Source organism: Phyllobates terribilis, unplaced genomic scaffold, assembly GCF_046119375.1.
Source record: "Phyllobates terribilis strain yellow unplaced genomic scaffold, ASM4611937v1 Scaffold_342__1_contigs__length_2020279, whole genome shotgun sequence".
Classification (NCBI taxonomy): domain Eukaryota; kingdom Metazoa; phylum Chordata; class Amphibia; order Anura; family Dendrobatidae; genus Phyllobates; species Phyllobates terribilis.
In genome coordinates, this window is record NW_027363102.1 from 1,785,696 (window position 1) to 1,810,806 (window position 25,111).

A 25,111-nucleotide genomic window follows, 5' to 3' on the forward strand; every position below is an offset into this window, starting at 1 on the left:
AATTTTAAGCGCAGCAGAGTAACCAGCGCACATACCTGTTAGCTCAGGTGAGTTTAAAAGGCTGCTGTTGATAACAAGGGCATTTGCTAAATAGATGGTGTGTGTGCAACAATATACTGAAAGGTCAATTATATTGTGCAGCTTATCTCACCACCTGTAGTTATTTAGGTGAAAGCTCCAAAATGCTTGCCTAATATGTCTGTTTATCCAAAAGGAAGTAAAGAGGGAGAGCTAGAAAGATAGCATTGCGTTACATTACATGGCAATGCAATGCACAGTTGCTGAAGTTGAACCAAAATGAGCTTGTCATCTGGCTTCTGCAACTTTGAACATGAAAAATCCAATGAGGAGAAGAAAAGCAAAGCCAAAGAGTCCATCCCAAAATCCGACAAACAAGCAAAATGAACAAAAAACATTGAATTCAATACTTTCTGATTTTAGAAACTGCATTAAAGAAGGGGTGCACCGGTCCTGGAGATACTGCAATACCAGGTCAATGCGTGGAGTGGACAGAGCAAGCTCTTTTTCCATCTCCCTGTTCTAAAAATCCATTTAATATATGGTCCCCAGATAGGGGACGTATCAGATATTAAACTGATAAGAACAGATACTACACTTGATCTTAGCCAAAAGGCCGAGAAGCGATAACCAGAATTGGTTTCGAACTACGGAGCCACCCAAGGATCCTGAAGAGTCCATTTGTGGAGATGAGCTCCTGGACTCCCGTTAAGAAGACATGTTGTCAACCTCTAGATCCCTTACATGCCTGCACTTTTCGGCTTGCTGCTGCTGCAATCCACGCGTTTTAGATCTGCATAACTCCACCTCTTTAAACACAGCACCCTCACCCCCTGCTGTTCCCACCCGCCTCAACACCGTTGGAAGGGAGGAGAACCAATTAAGGCGGGGGGTGGGGTGGAACGAGCAGCTGTCTACCCTTAGCAGGAGGGCTGCTGATTACTTACCTCTCCTGCTGCTGCTGGCTGTCCAGCAGCAGACTGAAGGTGGCTGCTGCTGTGCGCAGGTATATAAAGGCTCAGAGCCTATTATGACACGCGCAGCCAGCGTTCCATTGCCACATTCCATCTACTGCAGGCAGGATACCTGGCTGGCTGAATGTCGCTGAGAAGCTCACAGAGACCGCCATAAGCAACAGTTTAACAGAATGCCACAGACTAATCAACCAAACTTTTTGGGTTGGGTTCTCTTTTATAGTCTGCAGGCATTAATTGAAAGAAGTCAGTGTTCCAGCAGAGGGAGACAACGTTTCAGAAAAGGCATTGTAGCAAACCAAAAAAGAAATTTTAAGCGCAGCAGAGTAACCAGCGCACATACCTGTTAGCTCAGGTGAGTTTAAAAGGCTGCTGTTGATAACAAGGGCATTTGCTAAATAGATGGTGTGTGTGCAACAATATACTGAAAGGTCAATTATATTGTGCAGCTTATCTCACCACCTGTAGTTATTTAGGTGAAAGCTCCAAAATGCTTGCCTAATATGTCTGTTTATCCAAAAGGAAGTAAAGAGGGAGAGCTAAAAAGATAGCATTGCGTTACATTACATGGCAATGCAATGCACAGTTGCTGAAGTTGAACCAAAATGAGCTTGTCATCTGGCTTCTGCAACTTTGAACATGAAAAATCCAATGAGGAGAAGAAAAGCAAAGCCAAAGAGTCCATCCCAAAATCCGACAAACAAGCAAAATGAACAAAAAACATTGAATTCAATACTTTCTGATTTTAGAAACTGCATTAAAGAAGGGGTGCACCGGTCCTGGAGATACTGCAATACCAGGTCAATGCGTGGAGTGGACAGAGCAAGCTCTTTTTCCATCTCCCTGTTCTAAAAATCCATTTAATATATGGTCCCCAGATAGGGGACGTATCAGATATTAAACTGATAAGAACAGATTTTTTTTTTTTTTTTTTTTTCCTCAGATTAAGACCCACATTAATTTATGCATCATAGCGCATATTCACATAACGGGTTCTCAAATCATCATTCGGAAAAACAAAAACAAAATCCCAAAAAACACAACCCTGCAATTAACTGTTACTTACTGTAAGAAGTCCAATGTGAAAAGTTCCAGAGTGCTTCTGCTGCTGTCTCACCATACTTCTTTTTATCCAATAAATAGGCATAAAACAGTCTAGCAAGAAAAATCTTTCTGCATTCCATGGGGGAAAAAACAATCTTTTTAAAAATCACCAAATTCCGAACGTCCCATAAAACCTCTTTATATATGACAAAAATAATCCAGCTTGCCCGCTTCCTTTGCGAGTACTTAAAATCTTGACCTATTAAAATCCTTTCAAAATCGAAACAATGAAAACCAACTAAAGCAACAAACATACGTGACAACAAGGTAAAAACTTTTTAGCAAAAAAACAGTCCCAAAAAATATGCTGTATTGTTTCCACCTTATTGCAACCTTCCCTAGGACATAGTTCTTGAACCTTTATCCCCCGGTCATTCAAAAAAGCCCTTGTTGGCAAGCATCCATGCAACGCCATCCAGGTTACATCCTTCTGTCTGTTGCTGATTCCACGCATGAAAAAAAGCTTCCACACCTGTCCAGACTGTGCATTATTACAAAACGGCACATCACATAACATCTCCTTCTTCTTAATACCTGAGACAATCAGTTTTTTGTCCGGTCTAACCATGGAGCTTATCCCATTTTGATCATAGAAGGACCTAAGCACCACATAAAAAAACGGTATCACAAACGAAACTGGTTTTCTTAAATCCTTCTCACACCAGCTCCATTTCTGGAAAAGCCGTCCTGCTAAATATTTGCACATGTCCGCAGTCCTGTTATTACACTGGGATAATAAATGTTCAAAAAATAATGCATTCTTAAAAATAAGTCAATGTTAGGAAAATCACAACCCCCATTTTCCACAGAACACATAACCATTCCTCTTCTTAGTTTCTCCATTTTGGATCCCCAAAAAAACACAAACAGTTTCCTTGTCACTCTCTTTGTCCAAAGCACAGCAGGTGGGAAAATCAAAGCAGTGTACAGCAGAAGCGGGAGAATCACAGACTTGATTACCAGCACTTTCCCTCTCAGCGACAGGTTCCTTAGTTTCCAAAAGTTCAACTTCTGATCCATTTTGTCTTCTAGAATCTTCAGGCTGCTTTTCCCTTTCAGTTCCTTCTCAAAGATGACACCAAGAACCTCAATTTCCTCCCTACTCTCCACTCCTGCCACGTTAACCTCAACCTGCCTCCCAAAGTTACAAAGCTGGCACTTTCCCCAATTCACCGCCATACCAGCCACACAACAAAAAATCCTTACGTGCAAATTCACTCTATTGAGATCCGCTTGTGAACCACAAGTAAAAACAATATCATCCATATAACTTAAAGACTTGACTGGACCCCCGGATCCCCCAGGAATAAAAACACCAGCCACACACTTGTCAACTTGCACACTTTTTAAAAGGGCCTCCACCACACAGATAAAAAGAATTGGTGACAGGGGACAACCCTGCCTAACTCCCGATAAAATATTAAAACTGGAACTCACATGCCCATTAACTAAAATCTGGCTACTGACCCCACAATAAAAACTCTTAATGACCATCAATAATTTATCCGGAACACCAAGGTGACTTAAAGCAGAGAACAAAAATCTATGTGATATTTTATCAAAGGCTTTCTCCAGGTCCACCGACTGTAACAAAAGAGCATTCTTATTCAAATTAGCCTGATAAATTAAGTCTCTTAGAAGCAGCAAATTATCTGAAATTTTCCTACCAGGCACTGCACATGCCTGATACTCCCCCACCATATCACCTATCACATCTGCCAGTCTACCAGCCACAATTTTAGAAATAATTTTGTAATCACTGTTTAACAATGTTATGGGCCTCCAATTTTTAATATCCCTCATGTCCCCTTTCTTATGAATCAGCGTAACAATCCCCCTACGCATAGAAACCGATAAAATCCCATGAGTAAAACCATATTGCACCACCCGGGAAAACTCCACACCTATAATATCCCAAAATCTAACATAAAATTCAGCAGGAAGACCATCACAGCCTGGCGTCTTGCCTTTCGCCAAGCCATCCACTGCCCGTCTAATTTCATCTTTCCCAACCTCCTCACTTAAAAACCCAATTTTCTCCTCAGGAATATTATTAGTTAATACTTTGCAATAATCATTAATTTCCGCATCACTGGCTCTACTATCGTTAGAGAAGAGTGTTTCATAAAAGGAAAGAATACTGCCAATCATCTCATCCCCAGATACCTCCCCTGCAGGAGAAAAAACAGACTTAAAAACCCCTTTAGGTTTAAAACATTTTTTAAAAAAGTATCTCGAACATTGCTCATTTTCCTCCATGTGCTTTATTTTTGCCTTAAACATAATAGTCTTCCCTTTTTCAATAAGTATCTTCTTCAGTTCGTCCTTCAAATCTGCAATCTCTTTATCCACCTCCATCCCCGCTCTCTTAAACTTATGGAGTACTTCCAATTTTGAAATAACAGCAGCATCATGATCCCTTTTGGCTTTCGCTCTCCTAAAACAAACCCCTTTAAAATAACATGCAAATTTCTCCTTAGCCCAGTCCCACCACTCTAGCAAATCTTTAAAAAGGTGCTGTTCAGACACACAAGACAAAAACACTTTATTAAAACCAACCTTAACACTCTCCTCTTCCAGCAGGCTTACGTTCAGCTTCCAGAGTCCCTTTCCAAAAGCCAGGGACTCAGCTATACACAGATCTACCACTATCATCTTGTGGTCAGAAAAAGTCGTCATCACGTGGTTGCACTTGGCCACCTTAATCCCTTCAGACATAAAAACATAGTCAATTCGGGAAACACTACGTCCACTATCTGATATGTATGTGAACTTATCACTTGGCCCAACCATCAGACCAGCATCCGTGTAGCGTAAATCCTGCACAATCTGATTTAAAATATTAGACGTAACATCAGTCCTACCTTCCGTAGAGCTCTTACGATCTTTTGCGGATCTGACACAATTAAAATCTCCAGCCACTATAGTGAAGTCTCTGCCTGGTAAAAACAACTTTAGAGACTCCAAAAACCCAACTCTTGCTTGTTTATCAGCAGGGGCATAAACAATAAAAACCCGTACCCGCTGACCTAAAAAATCCACTAATAAAAACAAACATCTCCCAGGTATGATTACCTTAAACTCTAAAACCTTTAGACTGGAATTACACAGTAAAATGCCCACCCCTTCATTCCTGTTTTCTGAGCATGGGGACCAAAAAGATTGCCCCTTATTCCACTCACTCTCATGCGGGGCAGATTTAATTACACATTCCTGCAGACAGACAATATCTGCATTCACACTCTCAATGTACTCCAGTATCCCTGCTCTCCTACAAGCAGAACCAATCCCTCGTACATTCAGAGAAGCAACACACAACGCCATCATAACAACAGGAAAAAATCTCCACCATACCCGATCCATCATGAACCAGGAGAAAACCCACTCCTGCCACCCACTTTTCTACGTATATCAGGCGACTCAGAACTCGAGTCCCTGTTAGAATAACCTGGTCTTAGGGAGACTGGATCTTCCTGCCCCCCAGACCAACACCCCTCCACCTTACTTCTTTTAATCACGGAGGCATAACTCTCCTCCTTGCCATCATCTTCCTCCTCATTTTCACTCCAATCACTGTTAACCCTATCACGCTGCTGAGGGGTTATAGTTCCATCCGAATCAGAATCCTCCTCCTCCAAAACCTCCATTTCCTCACCCCCATCTCTTCCCAAAACAGGATTCACTGACTCCGCCATATTAGACAAATCCATCCCATCACCCGGGCCATGCACATCAGCTACTTTGTTTATTACTTCCAGCCCCTCCCTCAAACCAACTTTCTTCTGGCTCCGCCCCTTTTCCTCCATCTTGGGCACCGCATGGTCTCTTCCCCTACCACCATCTTGTTTTTGGCTTTCCCCCTCTGAGTCTGAGCCTTCGCCCTCCTCCCCACTTTCCTGCCGAGTCTTCTTCTGCCTCTCTTCAGCGTCCACCTGTGACCTAGGAATCTGAGCCCACAATCTACATTTCCTTGCAAGGTGATCTGCATGTCCACACAAATCACACACCTTATTCATTGGGCAACCACTTGCAACATGCCCAGATTTCCCACAACCTCTACAAACATCACCTTGCACTGGACAATCTTTCTGAACATGTCCAAACTCATGACACTTCCTACAATATTCCATCTGTCCATTATAAAAACAAAATCCCCTTTCTCCTCCGATAGAAAACTGTGCAGGAATGCTCTTGGCACCCCCAATAGCTCTATCATCCGGTCTCAGTTTTACAACATATCTCCTCTTGCCATTTAGATAATTGTATTTGTTCTTCATTCTTCCCAAAAATTTAACCTCACTACAATACCGAGCTAAAAAATTGGAAACAGTCTCATCCGGAACTTTAGGGTTATACATGTGCACAACCACATACTTATATGTCTGCTGGAACAGAGGTTCCAGTGCAATAAACTCTAGGCATTTCAATTCCTTTTCTTCCTTCATTCGTACCAACTCCATGTAGACTCTCTGGCAAATACTCAAAGAAACAAAAGTGATATCATAAATTCCTTGTTTCTGAAAATCCTGCAGTGCCAATACATCCGTTACCTTCAAGCCATTAATGTTCTTCAAGACATCAACGCAAACTTGGTCCAAACCGATTTCTCCTTCATGACCTGCAGCCACCTTCAGACGGACCGAGTCCTCTAATCCACGTGTTTTCTCCACCATTTTTACAGCAGATAAACACAATCGCCGCTCAATCGCACACTAGGGCCCCACAAGGGGGAACCCCAGTCACAACTGCCCTCCAAACAACACCAGCAGCAGAAAACCACCACTGATCTTGCCAAAAGGCCGAGAAGCGATAACCAGAATTGGTTTCGAACTACGGAGCCACCCAAGGATCCTGAAGAGTCCATTTGTGGAGATGAGCTCCTGGACTCCCGTTAAGAAGACATGTTGTCAACCTCTAGATCCCTTACATGCCTGCACTTTTCGGCTTGCTGCTGCTGCAATCCACGCGTTTTAGATCTGCATAACTCCACCTCTTTAAACACAGCACCCTCACCCCCTGCTGTTCCCACCCGCCTCAACACCGTTGGAAGGGAGGAGAACCAATTAAGGCGGGGGGTGGGGTGGAACGAGCAGCTGTCTACCCTTAGCAGGAGGGCTGCTGATTACTTACCTCTCGTGCTGCTGCTGGCTGTCCAGCAGCAGACTGAAGGTGGCTGCTGCTGTGCGCAGGTATATAAAGGCTCAGAGCCTATTATGACACGCGCAGCCAGCGTTCCATTGCCACATTCCATCTACTGCAGGCAGGATACCTGGCTGGCTGAATGTCGCTGAGAAGCTCACAGAGACCGCCATAAGCAACAGTTTAACAGAATGCCACAGACTAATCAACCAAACTTTTTGCGTTGGGTTCTCTTTTATAGTCTGCAGGCATTAATTGAAAGAAGTCAGTGTTCCAGCAGAGGGAGACAACGTTTCAGAAAAGGCATTGTAGCAAACCAAAAAAGAAATTTTAAGCGCAGCAGAGTAACCAGCGCACATACCTGTTAGCTCAGGTGAGTTTAAAAGGCTGCTGTTGATAACAAGGGCATTTGCTAAATAGATGGTGTGTGTGCAACAATATACTGAAAGGTCAATTATATTGTGCAGCTTATCTCACCACCTGTAGTTATTTAGGTGAAAGCTCCAAAATGCTTGCCTAATATGTCTGTTTATCCAAAAGGAAGTAAAGAGGGAGAGCTAGAAAGATAGCATTGCGTTACATTACATGGCAATGCAATGCACAGTTGCTGAAGTTGAACCAAAATGAGCTTGTCATCTGGCTTCTGCAACTTTGAACATGAAAAATCCAATGAGGAGAAGAAAAGCAAAGCCAAAGAGTCCATCCCAAAATCCGACAAACAAGCAAAATGAACAAAAAACATTGAATTCAATACTTTCTGATTTTAGAAACTGCATTAAAGAAGGGGTGCACCGGTCCTGGAGATACTGCAATACCAGGTCAATGCGTGGAGTGGACAGAGCAAGCTCTTTTTCCATCTCCCTGTTCTAAAAATCCATTTAATATATGGTCCCCAGATAGGGGACGTATCAGATATTAAACTGATAAGAACAGATTTTTTTTTAAATTTGGCTATCCCCTGCAGAGGGATAAAACCGTTTATTAAAACTTTAACAAATTACAAGCATAATTACACAAATACCAAACGTTAAAAGACAAATGAAATTTACAAAACAAAAAAATACAAAGATTTTAAATAATTAGGTTCCATTGGTCAACAAGCCATTTTTTGGAAATATGTACATTCTTCTTTTTGTCAATTAAATAATAAGTATACATTTCACATAAACATAAACTTAAAACATCATTCACTGATAAAACATCTTGTTTAAAAATAGCAATGTTGCGCGCTTTCCAGAGAGATGACTTGGCGCAGTTCACTGTCTTCCAAGCCATTGTGTACTGGTCCATTGTGGGGCATTCCATAAGTCCGTATAGCACAGTTTTATATGTAAAGTCCTTGAGGTCTGCCACCCTTTCCAGTAGGGGGAGCAGTCTTCTCCAGAAATCCTTTGCAAAATTACATGTCCATAATAGATGTTCCACCGTTTCCTCTTCTTGGCATCCGGCTCTTGGGCAGATGGCAGACCTCACAAATCCTCTTCTGTATTGGAATGCCCGGCAAGGAAGACAGCGGTGCATGCAACTCCAAGCCAGATCTCTCTGTTCATTAAAAAGATAAAAAACGTTAATCATTTTCCAGATAGACATAGATTTGTCATCATCATATCTGTCAACATTACATATTTCCTCACTTTTACGTATTTCTTTAATTAGTTTCTTACTATTTCTTAATTCCTCTATTTTCTTAGTCCCTAAATTAAAATCGGACACTATTTTCCTTAAAATCTCATAATGCGTCGACAAATTAAAAGCATGGGGCACAGAAATATTAACTTCATACCATCCAAACTTTCTCATAAAAAATCCTGTATTAAAACGCATAAAAAAGGACCAATAGTGATTCTTAAAAAGGGCATTAAAACAGTAAACGAACAGATGGATTAAAAGAAACCTATTAAAATCTGGAAAATCTTTACCACCTTTTACTTTTGATTTCATCACGATTTCTCTTTTCAGCTTTTCCATTTTTGAGTTCCAAAAGAAGGTAAAACAGGTTTTGGTTATCTTTTTTAAAACATTAACAGGCGGGGGGAAAACCATGCTAAGATACAATAAAAGAGGTAAAATCACCATCTTTAAAACCAATACTTTACCCTCCATTGTAAGTCTCCTCATGTTCCACATACATATTTTCGTATTTACTTTCTGTGTAACTGTTTCCCAACTATTATAACCATCATTATTTTCAGTGAATGATATACCTAAAATGGAAATGGATTCGGAGACATTAATTGGTACATCACGTAAAATCATCCCCCCAACACTTAAAATGTTACACTTATTAAAATTGATTTTAAAACCAGAAGCTAGACAAAAGGATTGCACTTGATGGAGAGTGGCCGTAAGTGATGGTGCATCTGTACACAAGACCGCCACGTCATCCATGTAGCCTACAACCTTGGCCTCCAAACCACCGCTTCCAGGCAGAGGGACACCGCATATCTGTTTATTTTGGCGTATTGCACATAACATTGGTTCCAGTGCACAGATAAACAGTAGGGGGGACAGAGGGCATCCCTGTTTCACCCCTGACCGTAAAAATACCTCTTGTGTCTTAAAACCATTCACTAAAATCTTACTTGTACAATCCTTGTAAAATGCTTTAAGCGATAGTAAAAACCCTTCTGGTATGCCCATTTTCTCTAAAACTTTAAAAAGATAAAAGTGTGAGACACGGTCAAATGCTTTTTCAAAATCAATAGATAAAATCGCCATTTTCCCCTTTCTGTCTTTCACATCCTCAATACAGTCTTTCACTAAATTCAGATTGTCCCATATACTGCGCCCCGGCACCCCACACACTTGATTAGAATGAATAACTTTGCTGATGACTTCTTTTAGACGATTTGCACAAATTTTAGCCATTATTTTATAGTCACAATTTAAAAGTGTTATTGGTCTCCAGTTTTCTAATTTTGATTTATCGCCTTTTTTGTATAGGAGGGAGACTTCACCTTTCTTCCAGGAATTTAATAAAACCTTATTATTAAAAACCTCAGTAAACAAATAAAACAAATCATCTTTTAAAATATCATAAAAACATACATAAAATTCTATTGGGATGCCATCAGGACCAGGGACCTTTCCAGTTTTAAAACTTTTAATAGTTTTTAACACTTCTTGTTCCGTTAAAACTTGGGATAAAAACTCTTGGGATGCGGGATCTAAAACAGCTGTTAGTCCTTGCAGCGAATCATCCATTAATTTATTATCTATATTTTTTCCATTAAAAAGATTAGAAAAAAAACCCTCAACTTTACCCAGCATATTTTTTATATTATTCTCACCATCTATATGGTCAATTATCACTTTTTCTTTTTTATTTTTCCTAAAAAAATATCTGGAACACTTTTCATTTTCTTCTATATGTTGTACTCTAGAACGAAAAATTATCTCTTTTCCTTTTTGTTCTAGCCATTTTGAAATCTCTTCTTTTAAGTTTGAAATATCAACTTGTACATCTATCCCATTGTCTCTGAGCTTAAATAATGTTTGTAGGCGGGTATTTAAAATTCTATATTCTTCATATTTTTCTTTGGCTCTACATATACTCTTTTTAATAAAAAAGTCTTTTATTTTTACTTTCATTCTATCCCACCATACACTCATAGTCTCATTTGTTTTTTTCCCTTTTCTACATTTCCTATAAAACTCAATAAAATCTGATAAAATCTGCGGGTCGGTTAAAAGGGATACGTTCATTTTCCAGCTTTTCTTACCACATTTTTTGTTGTCATTTACTTTTATGGTAAAGGATAAAAGTTTATGGTCTGAAAATATATTAGTTAAAACTTCACATTTGGCAGGTATTGTTTTATCTGAACCAAAAATAAAATCAATCCTAGAGCTACAATTAGCATTGCTCCAAGTGAAACCGGCGTCCTCTGGGCTGTCACTATGACACTCTTTATATATGTCTATCAATTTAGCATCTTTGACTATATCATGTAGCATACCTGAGGTTTTATCGTAGTTCCTGCTTACAGAGCTGGAGCGCCGGTTTTCACCTTTTAAAACACAATTAAAATCCCCTGCTAAGATAAAAGGTTCAGAGTTATTAATGAATAATGGTAAAAGATCAAGCATTTCGGCTCTTTCATTTTTCTCTGGGGATCCATAAAAATTTAAAAACTGCCATCTAATACCATCAATAAAAGCTTTCACTAATAAAATACGACCTGGTAAAATTTCCTGAATAAAATCAATTAAAACGTTCCCTTTAAAAAGTATGGCTACACCCGCTGATCCTGCAGCATTCGATCCGGACCAGACAGATGGCCCACACTTCCACTCATCTTTATATTTTTGATATGACATTTCATGTGGGATATTACATTCTTGCAGAAAAAATACAGATGCAGTAAAACACGTAAAAAAATTAAAAAGAGCAGTTCTTCTCGTGTTAGATTTTATGCCTCTCACGTTGAGGGAAATACCTTTGAGTTCAGCCATCATTAGAAAATGTAAAAATTTTACTTAGGTAACTAAGAGCAACGGATTTACCTGTCCGATGAACCTGATCAGACCACTGGGCTTGCGCCTCCCTCCTCATCTGATAGTATCGTCACGAGAGTCTCCGTGGAGGAGGAAAGATTACCACATTTATATAAACCCGACGCTACACTGGCATAGCTCGGAGGGCTGGCTGGCAGGACCCGCTGGGTCTCCATTGGCTGGCCATGCAGTTCCTCATCAGGTGGGTCCCCGAGGGGTTCCGCCGCCCCTGTTTGACCTGTAGAAGGTCGTCCTATAGGAGGAGGTTGCGCACAAGGCAGAGCCTCTGACTCTTCAGAGGCAGCAAGATCCCGGTCCCCACCTGTAGCAGCGGAGACCGAAACCCCTGAGGGTCCAGCGTCCACGTCCCCTTCTGGAGAAGTGTCCATCTGTTCACCTCCTGCTGCCTCCTCCGAACCACCCTTTTTCTTTTTCTTAGGACCCACCTTTATCCACTCAGCGCCCTCAGCCCTAGGAGACCCAGACTGGGCATGGGCTTCTGTGTCGGCCTTTTGCCGGTCCCTTTTGACCTTACCAGTAGTGCCCTTCTGCTCCTTCTCAGCCCTCCTTTTGGACTCCCGCAGGTCCTGCAGCCAGGTTTTGGGATTTGGTATTTTACCTGTCATAGACTCTGGAGACACTTCACTATTTGGTACGCCCTTATTGTCTCCAGAGGCTCCAGGTTGTTGTTCCTCCTCCTGAGGGGTGGTCTGATCTTTTGGTCCTTGGTCGGACGTCTTGGACTTCCCCTTTTGCTCATCTTCCCGAAATCTGTGAGGGCAAGAAAAATAAAAGTGACCTGGAGTCTGGCAAAAACTGCATTTCTTTTCCTTAGGGCATTCTTTTGTCTCATGTTCTTCACTAGCACAATTTCTACATGATACATGACAGTTTTCTTTTGAATGACCATAGCGCCCACAGTTTCTGCAATATTCTGGCATCCCAGAAAAGAAGAAATCCCCATTTGTTTGCCCAATTTTGAAACGGGCAGGGGGGAGCCGTATACCACCTGGTGTATTTGGATCTCTTGTACACTTCACAAGGAATTTCCACTTAGATGTCCATATGTTATATTCGTTTAATATCTTCCCAATACATTTAACACTTTTAAAATAAATTGCTAGAAATGACATTACTTCTGGAGCAGAAACAAAGGGCGAAAATACTTTTACAATAACCAGTCTTACCTCATCCAGGACGTGCTCAACAATTTGTATCCCTTTCAAAACAGGACTATTTTCAACTTTTTTAAACTTTTCTAGTACATCTCTAAAAATACCTTCTCCGGTGAATGTGATGTCATAGTCACCTCTTCTGGGATAATCCTGGATGGAGAGAATTTCATTCCTTTGTACGCCAAGAAGGTTCCTGAGCACGTCCTGGACTACATACCCTAATTTCCTCATATCCGAGCCACCCGCCGTGAAGTGAACTCGGATAGAGTTTTTTAGCCTCGCATAAAGAGGCACGAGGTTAGGGTCAACCTCCATGGAAAAACGCAACAAGGTTGCAAATTGCAGCCGCTTGCAAACTGCGCTCCCAGTGTTCTTGCAGCGAAAAACACCTGGAAGCTGGGGGATCGCAACTCGTTACCCTGGGACTAAGCCCTCTCCCTAATAGCAGCAAGCAGGTTAAGTCCACCAAAGTGGACGATCCTGCCAGGCCAAGGAGAGGGGTACCCGAGTGCCCTTCAACCACAATCTCCTGCAATAAAGCACTTGATCTTAGCCAAAAGGCCGAGAAGCGATAACCAGAATTGGTTTCGAACTACGGAGCCACCCAAGGATCCTGAAGAGTCCATTTGTGGAGATGAGCTCCTGGACTCCCGTTAAGAAGACATGTTGTCAACCTCTAGATCCCTTACATGCCTGCACTTTTCAGCTTGCTGCTGCTGCAATCCACGCGTTTTAGATCTGCATAACTCCACCTCTTTAAACACAGCACCCTCACCCCCTGCTGTTCCCACCCGCCTCAACACCGTTGGAAGGGAGGAGAACCAATTAAGGCGGGGAGTGGGGTGGAACGAGCAGCTGTCTACCCTTAGCAGGAGGGCTGCTGATTACTTACCTCTCCTGCTGCTGCTGGCTGTCCAGCAGCAGACTGAAGGTGGCTGCTGCTGTGCGCAGGTATATAAAGGCTCAGAGCCTATTATGACACGCGCAGCCAGCGTTCCATTGCCACATTCCATCTACTGCAGGCAGGATACCTGGCTGGCTGAATGTCGCTGAGAAGCTCACAGAGACCGCCATAAGCAACAGTTTAACAGAATGCCACAGACTAATCAACCAAACTTTTTGGGTTGGGTTCTCTTTTATAGTCTGCAGGCATTAAATGAAAGAATACTAACACACATAATCCCTTAAGGCCAGAAAACAGGGATTAATTGGAGACACAACACAATTGAAAGGTAAAAAAACATATTTTATTAATCAATTCATTAAAATTAGTGTACTTACACACATATATTTAAAAATTAAGCAGGAAAATGAATTTATCAGCAAAGCAGGGACAAATATGTGGGTCTCAAACCAAAGGCTAGCTATATAGGCTAGGCAGACTAAAGACATATATTCAAAGATATTAAAGGTATCTTTCTACAGCCCAAGTGATGGACCAAAATACACAAAGTGCTAGCACTCAATATATATATATATATAGGTCTCCAGGCAAGGGCTAGTAATATTAACCCCTTAAGCCCCGGAGCATTTTTCGTTTTTGCATTTTCGTTTTTGCTCCCCTTGTTCCCAGAGCCATAGCGTTTTTATTTTTTGGTCAATATGGCCATGTGAGGGCTTATTTTTTGCGGGACGAGTTGTACTTTTCAACGCCATTACTAGTTTTATCATATCCTGTACGGGAAAACAGGAAAAAAATTCCAAGTGCGGTAAAATTGCAAAAAAAGTGCAATACCCCAGTTGTTTTTTATTTATTTTTTTTACCATGTTCACTGAATGCTAAAACTGACCTTCCCTTCTTATTCTACAGGTCATTACGAGTTCATAGACACCAAACATGTATAGGTTCTTTTATATTTAAGTGGTGAAAAAAAATTCCAAAATTTGGTAAAAAAAAAAATAAAAAAATAGCGCCATTTTCTAAGACCCGTAGCGTCTCCATTTTTCGTGATCTGGGGCTGGTTGATGGCTTATTTTTTGCGTGCCAGGCTGACGTTTATATTGATAACATTTGGGGTAGATCCGATGTTTTGATCGCCCGTTATTGCATTTTATTGCAATTTTGCGGCGACCAAAAAACGTAATTCTGGCGTTTAGAATTTTTTTCTCGCTACGCCGTTTACCGATCGGAATAATTCTTTTTTTATTTTGATAGATCGGGCGATTCTGAACGCGGCGATACCAAATATGTGTATGTGGGGTTTTTTTTTATATATTTTATTTTGAATGGGGCGAAAGGGGGGTGATTTAAACTTTTATATTTTTTTATTTTTTTTTATATTTTTAAAAACTTTTTTTTTTTACTTTTTGCATGCTTCTATAGTCTCCATAGGAGACTAGAAGCAGCAACTGTCCGATCGCCCCTGCTACATACAGGGGACCAGCAGATCCCCTGCATGCAGCAGAAATGGTCCTGTGCTATGAGCGCCGACCACTAGGTGGCGCTCATAGTGACAAGATCATGACAACCACAGGCGTCTGCTGCAGACCCTGGGTTGTCATGCACGCCCATCGGCGACCCGCGATCACGTGACGGGGTCGCCGGTGGGCGGGGCTTATGACGCGCTACCCGGAAGCGCGCGTTAAATGCTGCTGTCGGAGATTGACAGCAGCATTTAACTGGTTAACAGCCGCGGGTGGATCGCGATTCCACCCGCGGCTGTTGCGGGCACATGTCAGCTGTAAGAATCAGCTGACATGTGCTCTGTTCAGTGAGGGCTCAGCGCCGGAGCCCTCACTGAACCGGCGGTACGCAGATATGCGTACTAATACGTCCCCGGTAAGTAAGGGGTTAAACAGGCAAACTAGAGATATATATTCAAAAATAGGATATTATTCTATAGCCCAAAATAATGGACTCGTATATATAAAGTGCTAGTGCCCAGTGTATGTTCATCATAGTATTGCACATAAAGTTACCACATATACTTATTGATCGGTCAGTATGAATAAAACTACCTATTGATATAGTCCACCCTCTTAATGAATATATTGCCAACATTAAGGTCCTAGTTAATGGAAAGTTATTGGAAAGCCGACAATCATATCAATATGAATAGAAATGATATAGTCCACCCTTTTGACAGATATATTGCCAACATGAAGGTCCTAATTAATAGAAAGCCCACAATCATGTGGATTCAAAACCGGCAAAACACCGGGACCATAGTAAGGCATAAAAAGCAAGGAGACATTACCTATCGCCAAATGGAGAGAGAACCTATGACCCACAGTTCCTGCTGCTGCACCCCGACGACGCCGTTTCGCCACGCTTCTTCCAGGGGGCGTTCACTACTCAGGTAAAGCTGCTCCTTTAAATAGTGCCTGTGACCAATGGGATCCCCGTTCGCCCATGTCAAAGGGTGATGCGGGCGCATGGAGCGCCGTTCAGCTCTACGTAATGAAAAGTGACTTCCGGTTCCGGCGCTTGGAACGCAAGCGTGGAACGCATTGCCTTCCGCCATGCGCCGATCCGGAAGTCAACGAGAGCTGACAGCTGCGCATGCGCACCCACCCCGCCGGGCTACATGGGGACAGACCAATATACACGGCATATACCGACCCGGTAATGATAAAAAAGGGGAATATAGAGGATATCCCGGGCTCCATCCACCATCCGAAATGGGAAGAAATGAAAGAGATTATATATGTATACATACATGCATACAGATTAGTATATACATATGCATGTTATGCACAAACATAGAGGACGCCCTTATATCCATAGGACCCATATAAACAAGGGGTAAATTGCCATTCTAAGGGAAAGGAAGACAAAAGAACGAGGAAAAGGGGGGAAAAAAGAGAAGAAAAGAGAAGAAAAAAAAGGGAGAAATGAACCCCCCCCTCTCTTCTCTTCCCCCCCCCCCCAAAACACAAACACAAAAAGGTACATTTATGTTTTTTACAGGATTGGGATATAATTCAACATGTATAGATATCAATGCACATCAAAACATATATAGATGTACTTCATCCATTCTGTAGCACATAGGTCTCATCCAGAGTTGACGTCCTTTTCTATTCAACTTTTGTGTGGTCCCAGGGAAAATAGAAATCCCCTTTTGTACTGTAAAATCACAACCTCGGAACCCGTCCATGGATCATAGATCATCCAAAGGCATCCGGCCACGTCAGTATACTAAGGAGCAATAAAAACACTATCAATGTACAAAATATACACATTAAAACCCGGAGTTAAAAACATATACAGCTATCCGGAAGGTACCCTACAAAAAGGCGGCAAAGCCCAAATTTTCATTTAAACCCTGTGGAGAGATTGTACCCAATCTATATATCCATTTGCTCTCAATTTGAGCTAAAATCCTCCCCAGGTCCCCTCCCCTAGGTCCCAATGTAACCTGATCGATAGCCTTAATCACTAAACCCTCCGTTCTACAGTTATGAAATTCCTTAAAGTGTCTAGGTATAGTTTTTAACATTTTGACATCATTTGCAGTTGCCGCTTTTTCGATATCTCTGACATGTTCGCGAACACGCACCTTTAATTCTCTTGTCGTTAGACCAATATAGATCTTTCCACATGGGCACTCCGCATGGTAGATCACACCCTTTGAAGTACAAGTAAGATGCTTCCTTATTTGATAAATTCTGGATGAGTCATAATTCGAAAAAGTTTTGCTTTTCTTCAAATTCTTGCAGGCCTTGCAAAAGCTACAGGGAAAGAAGCCCATCATAATATTGGCCGATGTATTCTTCAAGGTACTAGTTGGCTCGTAATGACTGTGAACTAGGGCATCTTTAAGGTTCTTGGATCTTTTGGCCACTAGGGAGGGTTTTTGCGGGAGGATCTGTTTCAATATTGGATCCATCATCAGTATTTTCCAATGTTTGTATATAATATTGGAAACTTCTTTCCACTGTTTGTTGTAGGTAGTAATAAGTCTGATTTGATTGTTGGATGTTTGTTTTTCCTTTCTATTCTTCCCAAATAGTAAATCTTGTCTTGGCGTATAGTATGCCTTTCTAAATCCCCTCCGTATACAACGTCTGCTGTATCCTCTTTCCTCAAATCTATCAGCTAAATCTTCAGCTTGCATCATAAAAGTATCGTCACCTGAGCAGATCTTCCTTGTTCTCAGGAACTGGCCAATGGGTATTCCCTTAATTGTAGAAGGAATATGTGACGATGAGGCATGTAGCAGAGTGTTGGTGGAGGTGACTTTACGAAAGACATCGGTGATGATGCGTCCATCCGGGAGGGTCCCAATGCAGACATCCAAGAAGTCCAGCTGTCTACCATATTTATATGTCAGCTTAATGTTCAAAGAATTATCATTAAGATTAGTCATAAAATCTTCGAGTTCGGCTATGGGACCCTCCCAGATGAACCAAACATCATCGATGTAACGCATCCAACCGTGTACATTCTCTATGCCCAAAGTTGGTTCAACTTGAAAAATTTTTTGACGTTCCCAAGCTCCTAGAAACAAATTTGCATATGAGGGGCACAGGCCGCCCCCATAGCTGTACCCTGTATCTGTAGATACACCCTGTCATTAAACATGAACGCATTATGTTCCAAGATGAATTCCAAGAGGATAATCAGGAGTTCAATCAAGGGAGGTTCCAGTCCGCTCGATTCCAGAAACCATTTGACCGCCTGAATGCCATCTGTATGCTTTATAGATGAGTAAAGGGCTTCCACGTCGGCTGTTACCATTGTCATATTATCCTCTAATTGAAGATCACTTAGTCGCTGTAAAGCCGACGTTGTGTCCTGAATAAAAGAGGGCAAATTGCGAACTAAGGGTTTAAGATAATGATCGATAACACAACACACAATTTCACAGAGACCTCCATTACCGGATACAATAGGCCTTCCGGGAGGGTCAAGATGGTTTTTGTGTAGCTTAGGTAATAAGTAGAACGTAGGTAATTTAGGATTTAAATTTAATATAGTGTCTAGGAATCTCTTGGGAATAATGTCCTGTTCATATGCTTTTGTCAGGATATCTACTAGTTGGTCATGGAATTCCTTCATAGGGTTCCGAGGGAGTTTCCTATAGCAGGTAGTTATGTCCAGAATCTTATAAGCTTGTTTTTCGTACAAATAATTTGGCCATAATACCAAATTCCCCCCCTTATCTGCAGGTTTTATAGTAATGCCCTTTAGTGATTGTAGTTCCTGAAGAGCTATCCTTTCCTCATGTGATAGATTGGACATCCATTTTGGACTCGAAGGGAGTTGCTCAATCTCTGCGACAACCATTCTTGTGAAGATATCCACAGAGGCACATGATCCTAACGGGGGAAAAGTTTTAGAAACTTTAGTCAAGTTTAAGGGAAACTTACCAATATTGGGGGTTTGTTGCTCCTCAGACAATTCTTCCAGAATCTGTAGTGCTTCCTGTTCCTGAACGGTAGGGGATGTTTGATTATTACCTGTTCGGTGGTGGAACTTTTTTAAAAGAATTTTCCTAGCAAATAGATGTACATCTTTCACCACCTCGAACTTATCTAAGGGACAGGAGGGGGAGAATGTTAGCCCTCTCTCAAGTACACGGCGCTGGGGTTCGGTAATCACATGATCTGATAAATTAATTACCTTCATTTGATCATTCTTTTTCTTATTTCCTTTGCGGGAAAAAATATCCGGGTACCTCCTAGTTCCATTAAGGCCAGCTCTGGTTCTTGGATATACAGCCCCTGTACTCTCAGACTCACTACAAGATGTACTTCCTTCCGAACCGGGAATTTGATTTTCCACCGATTGATTGGTCAGGTTAGTGTACTTGGATTTTCTAGGGTTTTGCCATTTGAAAATTTTGTCATTTTCGTAATCTCTCACATCTCTTTGGTATTTCTTAGATTTTATTGCACTTATATCATTTTCCCATTTGTCCATTTCCTTTTCAATATTTTTCAAATATAGATCAAGTTTTTCTCTTGAGAGGTCTCTATGAAGAGATCTATGAATTTCATCAATTTCTTTGTCAAGTATATTCAAGGACCGTGTGTTTTTCTCTATGATAATATTGATGAATTCTAGGGAACAAGTATGAGCAGCCATTTTCCATCTCTTGATTAATTCAATATCATCCAAGTCAAAGGATGGATATACTTGGACCCTCAGGCCCCGTGGTATAATTTTTTGTTCAAGATAGTTTTCTAGGGAAATCTTGTTCCACCACAATTTCGTCTTTTTCTGTACTGCATTTTTATATTGTGCAATAAAATCTTTATTTTCTTGGGAAACCTCCTGGGAAGTATATGTATTTCCCTGCTTAAATAGATCAGTGGCTTTAGACCGCCACGAGGTCTCTTTAGCCTTGAAATCCATCAAACTAGATTATAGTGACACTCTGTTAATAAACAGAAAAATGATAACCAACATCTGTCACAAAATGAATATAGTCACTCCAAACAATTAATATACTAACACACATAATCCCTTAAGGCCAGAAAACAGGGATTAATTGGAGACACAACACAATTGAAAGGTAAAAAAACATATTTTATTAATCAATTCATTAAAATTAGTGTACTTACACACATATATTTAAAAATTAAGCAGGAAAATGAATTTATCAGCAAAGCAGGGACAAATATGTGGGTCTCAAACCAAAGGCTAGCTATATAGGCTAGGCAGACTAAAGACATATATTCAAAGATATTAAAGGTATCTTTCTACAGCCCAAGTGATGGACCAAAATACACAAAGTGCTAGCACTCAATATATATATATATATAGGTCTCCAGGCAAGGGCTAGTAATATTAAACAGGCAAACTAGAGATATATATTCAAAAATAGGATATTATTCTATAGCCCAAAATAATGGACTCGTATATATAAAGTGCTAGTGCCCAGTGTATGTTCATCATAGTATTGCACATAAAGTTACCACATATACTTATTGATCGGTCAGTATGAATAAAACTACCTATTGATATAGTCCACCCTCTTAATGAATATATTGCCAACATTAAGGTCCTAGTTAATGGAAAGTTATTGGAAAGCCCACAATCATATCAATATGAATAGAAATGATATAGTCCACCCTTTTGACAGATATATTGCCAACATGAAGGTCCTAATTAATAGAAAGCCCACAATCATGTGGATTCAAAACCGGCAAAACACCGGGACCATAGTAAGGCATAAAAAGCAAGGAGACATTACCTATCGCCAAATGGAGAGAGAACCTATGACCCACAGTTCCTGCTGCTGCACCCCGACGACGCCGTTTCGCCACGCTTCTTCCAGGGGGCGTTCACTACTCAGGTAAAGCTGCTCCTTTAAATAGTGCCTGTGACCAATGGGATCCCCGTTCGCCCATGTCAAAGGGTGATGCGGGCGCATGGAGCGCCGTTCAGCTCTACGTAATGAAAATTGACTTCCGGTTCCGGCGCTTGGAACGCAAGCGTGGAACGCATTGCCTTCCGCCATGCGCCGATCCGGAAGTCAACGAGAGCTGACAGCTTCATGTTGGCAATATATCTGTCAAAAGGGTGGACTATATCATTTCTATTCATATTGATATGATTGTGGGCTTTCCAATAACTTTCCATTAACTAGGACCTTAATGTTGGCAATATATTCATTAAGAGGGTGGACTATATCAATAGGTAGTTTTATTCATACTGACCGATCAATAAGTATATGTGGTAACTTTATGTGCAATACTATGATGAACATACACTGGGCACTAGCACTTTATATATACGAGTCCATTATTTTGGGCTATAGAATAATATCCTATTTTTGAATATATATCTCTAGTTTGCCTGTTTAATATTACTAGCCCTTGCCTGGAGACCTATATATATATATATATTGAGTGCTAGCACTTTGTGTATTTTGGTCCATCACTTGGGCTGTAGAAAGATACCTTTAATATCTTTGAATATATGTCTTTAGTCTGCCTAGCCTATATAGCTAGCCTTTGGTTTGAGACCCACATATTTGTCCCTGCTTTGCTGATAAATTCATTTTCCTGCTTAATTTTTAAATATATGTGTGTAAGTACACTAATTTTAATGAATTGATTAATAAAATATGTTTTTTTACCTTTCAATTGTGTTGTGTCTCCAATTAATCCCTGTTTTCTGGCCTTAAGGGATTATGTGTGTTAGTATATTAATTGTTTGGAGTGACTATATTCATTTTGTGACAGATGTTGGTTATCATTTTTCTGTTTATTAACAGAGTGTCACTATAATCTAGTTTGATGGATTTCAAGGCTAAAGAGACCTCGTGGCGGTCTAAAGCCACTGATCTATTTAAGCAGGGAAATACATATACTTCCCAGGAGGTTTCCCAAGAAAATAAAGATTTTATTGCACAATATAAAAATGCAGTACAGAAAAAGACGAAATTGTGGTGGAACAAGATTTCCCTAGAAAACTATCTTGAACAAAAAATTATACCACGGGGCCTGAGGGTCCAAGTATATCCATCCTTTGACTTGGATGATATTGAATTAATCAAGAGATGGAAAATGGCTGCTCATACTTGTTCCCTAGAATTCATCAATATTATCATAGAGAAAAACACACGGTCCTTGAATATACTTGACAAAGAAATTGATGAAATTCATAGATCTCTTCATAGAGACCTCTCAAGAGAAAAACTTGATCTATATTTGAAAAATATTGAAAAGGAAATGGACAAATGGGAAAATGATATAAGTGCAATAAAATCTAAGAAATACCAAAGAGATGTGAGAGATTACGAAAATGACAAAATTTTCAAATGGCAAAACCCTAGAAAATCCAAGTACACTAACCTGACCAATCAATCGGTGGAAAATCAAATTCCCGGTTCGGAAGGAAGTACATCTTGTAGTGAGTCTGAGAGTACAGGGGCTGTATATCCAAGAACCAGAGCTGGCCTTAATGGAACTAGGAGGTACCCGGATATTTTTTCCCGCAAAGGAAATAAGAAAAAGAATGATCAAATGAAGGTAATTAATTTATCAGATCATGTGATTACCGAACCCCAGCGCCGTGTACTTGAGAGAGGGCTAACATTCTCCCCCTCCTGTCCCTTAGATAAGTTCGAGGTGGTGAAAGATGTACATCTATTTGCTAGGAAAATTCTTTTAAAAAAGTTCCACCACCGAACAGGTAATAATCAAACATCCCCTACCGTTCAGGAACAGGAAGCACTACAGATTCTGGAAGAATTGTCTGAGGAGCAACAAACCCCCAATATTGGTAAGTTTCCCTTAAACTTGACTAAAGTTTCTAAAACTTTTCCCCCGTTAGGATCATGTGCCTCTGTGGATATCTTCACAAGAATGGTTGTCGCAGAGATTGAGCAACTCCCTTCGAGTCCAAAATGGATGTCCAATCTATCACATGAGGAAAGGATAGCTCTTCAGGAACTACAATCACTAAAGGGCATTACTATAAAACCTGCAGATAAGGGGGGGAATTTGGTATTATGGCCAAATTATTTGTACGAAAAACAAGCTTATAAGATTCTGGACATAACTACCTGCTATAGGAAACTCCCTCGGAACCCTATGAAGGAATTCCATGACCAACTAGTAGATATCCTGACAAAAGCATATGAACAGGACATTATTCCCAAGAGATTCCTAGACACTATATTAAATTTAAATCCTAAATTACCTATGTTCTACTTATTACCTAAGCTACACAAAAACCATCTTGACCCTCCCGGAAGGCCTATTGTATCCGGTAATGGAGGTCTCTGTGAAATTGTGTGTTGTGTTATCGATCATTATCTTAAACCCTTAGTTCGCAATTTGCCCTCTTTTATTCAGGACACAACGTCGGCTTTACAGCGACTAAGTGATCTTCAATTAGAGGATAATATGACAATGGTAACAGCCGACGTGGAAGCCCTTTACTCATCTATAAAGCATACAGATGGCATTCAGGCGGTCAAATGGTTTCTGGAATCAAGCGGACTGGAACCTCCCTTGATTGAACTCCTGATTATCCTCTTGGAATTCATCTTGGAACATAATGCGTTCATGTTTAATGACAGGGTGTATCTACAGATACAGGGTACAGCTATGGGGGCGGCCTGTGCCCCCTCATATGCAAATTTGTTTCTAGGAGCTTGGGAACGTCAAATTTTTCAAGTTGAACCAACTTTGGGCATAGAGAATGTACACGGTTGGATGCGTTACATCGATGGTGCTTGGTTCATCTGGGAGGGCCCCATAGCCGAACTCGAAGATTTTATGACTAATCTTAATGATAATTCTTTGAACATTAAGCTGACATATAAATATGGTAGACAGCTGGACTTCTTGGATGTCTGCATTGGGACCCTCCCGGATGGACGCATCATCACCGATGTCTTTCGTAAAGTCACCTCCACCAACACTCTGCTACATGCCTCATCGTCACATATTCCTTCTACAATTAAGGGAATACCCATTGGCCAGTTCCTGAGAACAAGGAAGATCTGCTCAGGTGACGATACTTTTATGATGCAAGCTGAAGATTTAGCTGATAGATTTGAGGAAAGAGGATACAGCAGACGTTGTATACGGAGGGGATTTAGAAAGGCATACTATACGCCAAGACAAGATTTACTATTTGGGAAGAATAGAAAGGAAAAACAAACATCCAACAATCAAATCAGACTTATTACTACCTACAACAAACAGTGGAAAGAAGTTTCCAATATTATATACAAACATTGGAAAATACTGATGATGGATCCAATATTGAAACAGATCCTCCCGCAAAAACCCTCCCTAGTGGCCAAAAGATCCAAGAACCTTAAAGATGCCCTAGTTCACAGTCATTACGAGCCAACTAGTACCTTGAAGAATACATCGGCCAATATTATGATGGGCTTCTTTCCCTGTAGCTTTTGCAAGGCCTGCAAGAATTTGAAGAAAAGCAAAACTTTTTCGAATTATGACTCATCCAGAATTTATCAAATAAGGAAGCATCTTACTTGTACTTCAAAGGGTGTGATCTACCATGCGGAGTGCCCATGTGGAAAGATCTATATTGGTCTAACGACAAGAGAATTAAAGGTGCGTGTTCGCGAACATGTCAGAGATATCGAAAAAGCGGCAACTGCAAATGATGTCAAAATGTTAAAAACTATACCTAGACACTTTAAGGAATTTCATAACTGTAGAACGGAGGGTTTAGTGATTAAGGCTATCGATCAGGTTACATTGGGACCTAGGGGAGGGGACCTGGGGAGGATTTTAGCTCAAATTGAGAGCAAATGGATATATAGA

At 40.8% G+C, this 25,111-nt stretch overlaps 2 non-coding genes and 1 pseudogene across 2 annotated transcripts; all 3 read right to left on the minus strand.

Moving 5' to 3' along the window:
* Positions 1-455: 455 nt before the first annotated feature.
* Positions 456-646, minus strand: LOC141222206 (U2 spliceosomal RNA). The gene has a single exon (XR_012290054.1). It is a non-coding gene; the product is annotated as a U2 spliceosomal RNA (small nuclear RNA).
* Positions 647-1,755: 1,109 nt separating this feature from the next.
* On the minus strand, positions 1,756-1,957 carry LOC141222155 (U2 spliceosomal RNA; annotated as a pseudogene).
* Positions 1,958-8,016: 6,059 nt separating this feature from the next.
* On the minus strand, positions 8,017-8,205 carry LOC141222136 (U2 spliceosomal RNA). The gene has a single exon (XR_012290002.1). It is a non-coding gene; the product is annotated as a U2 spliceosomal RNA (small nuclear RNA).
* Between the last annotated feature and the right edge of the window lie 16,906 nt (positions 8,206-25,111).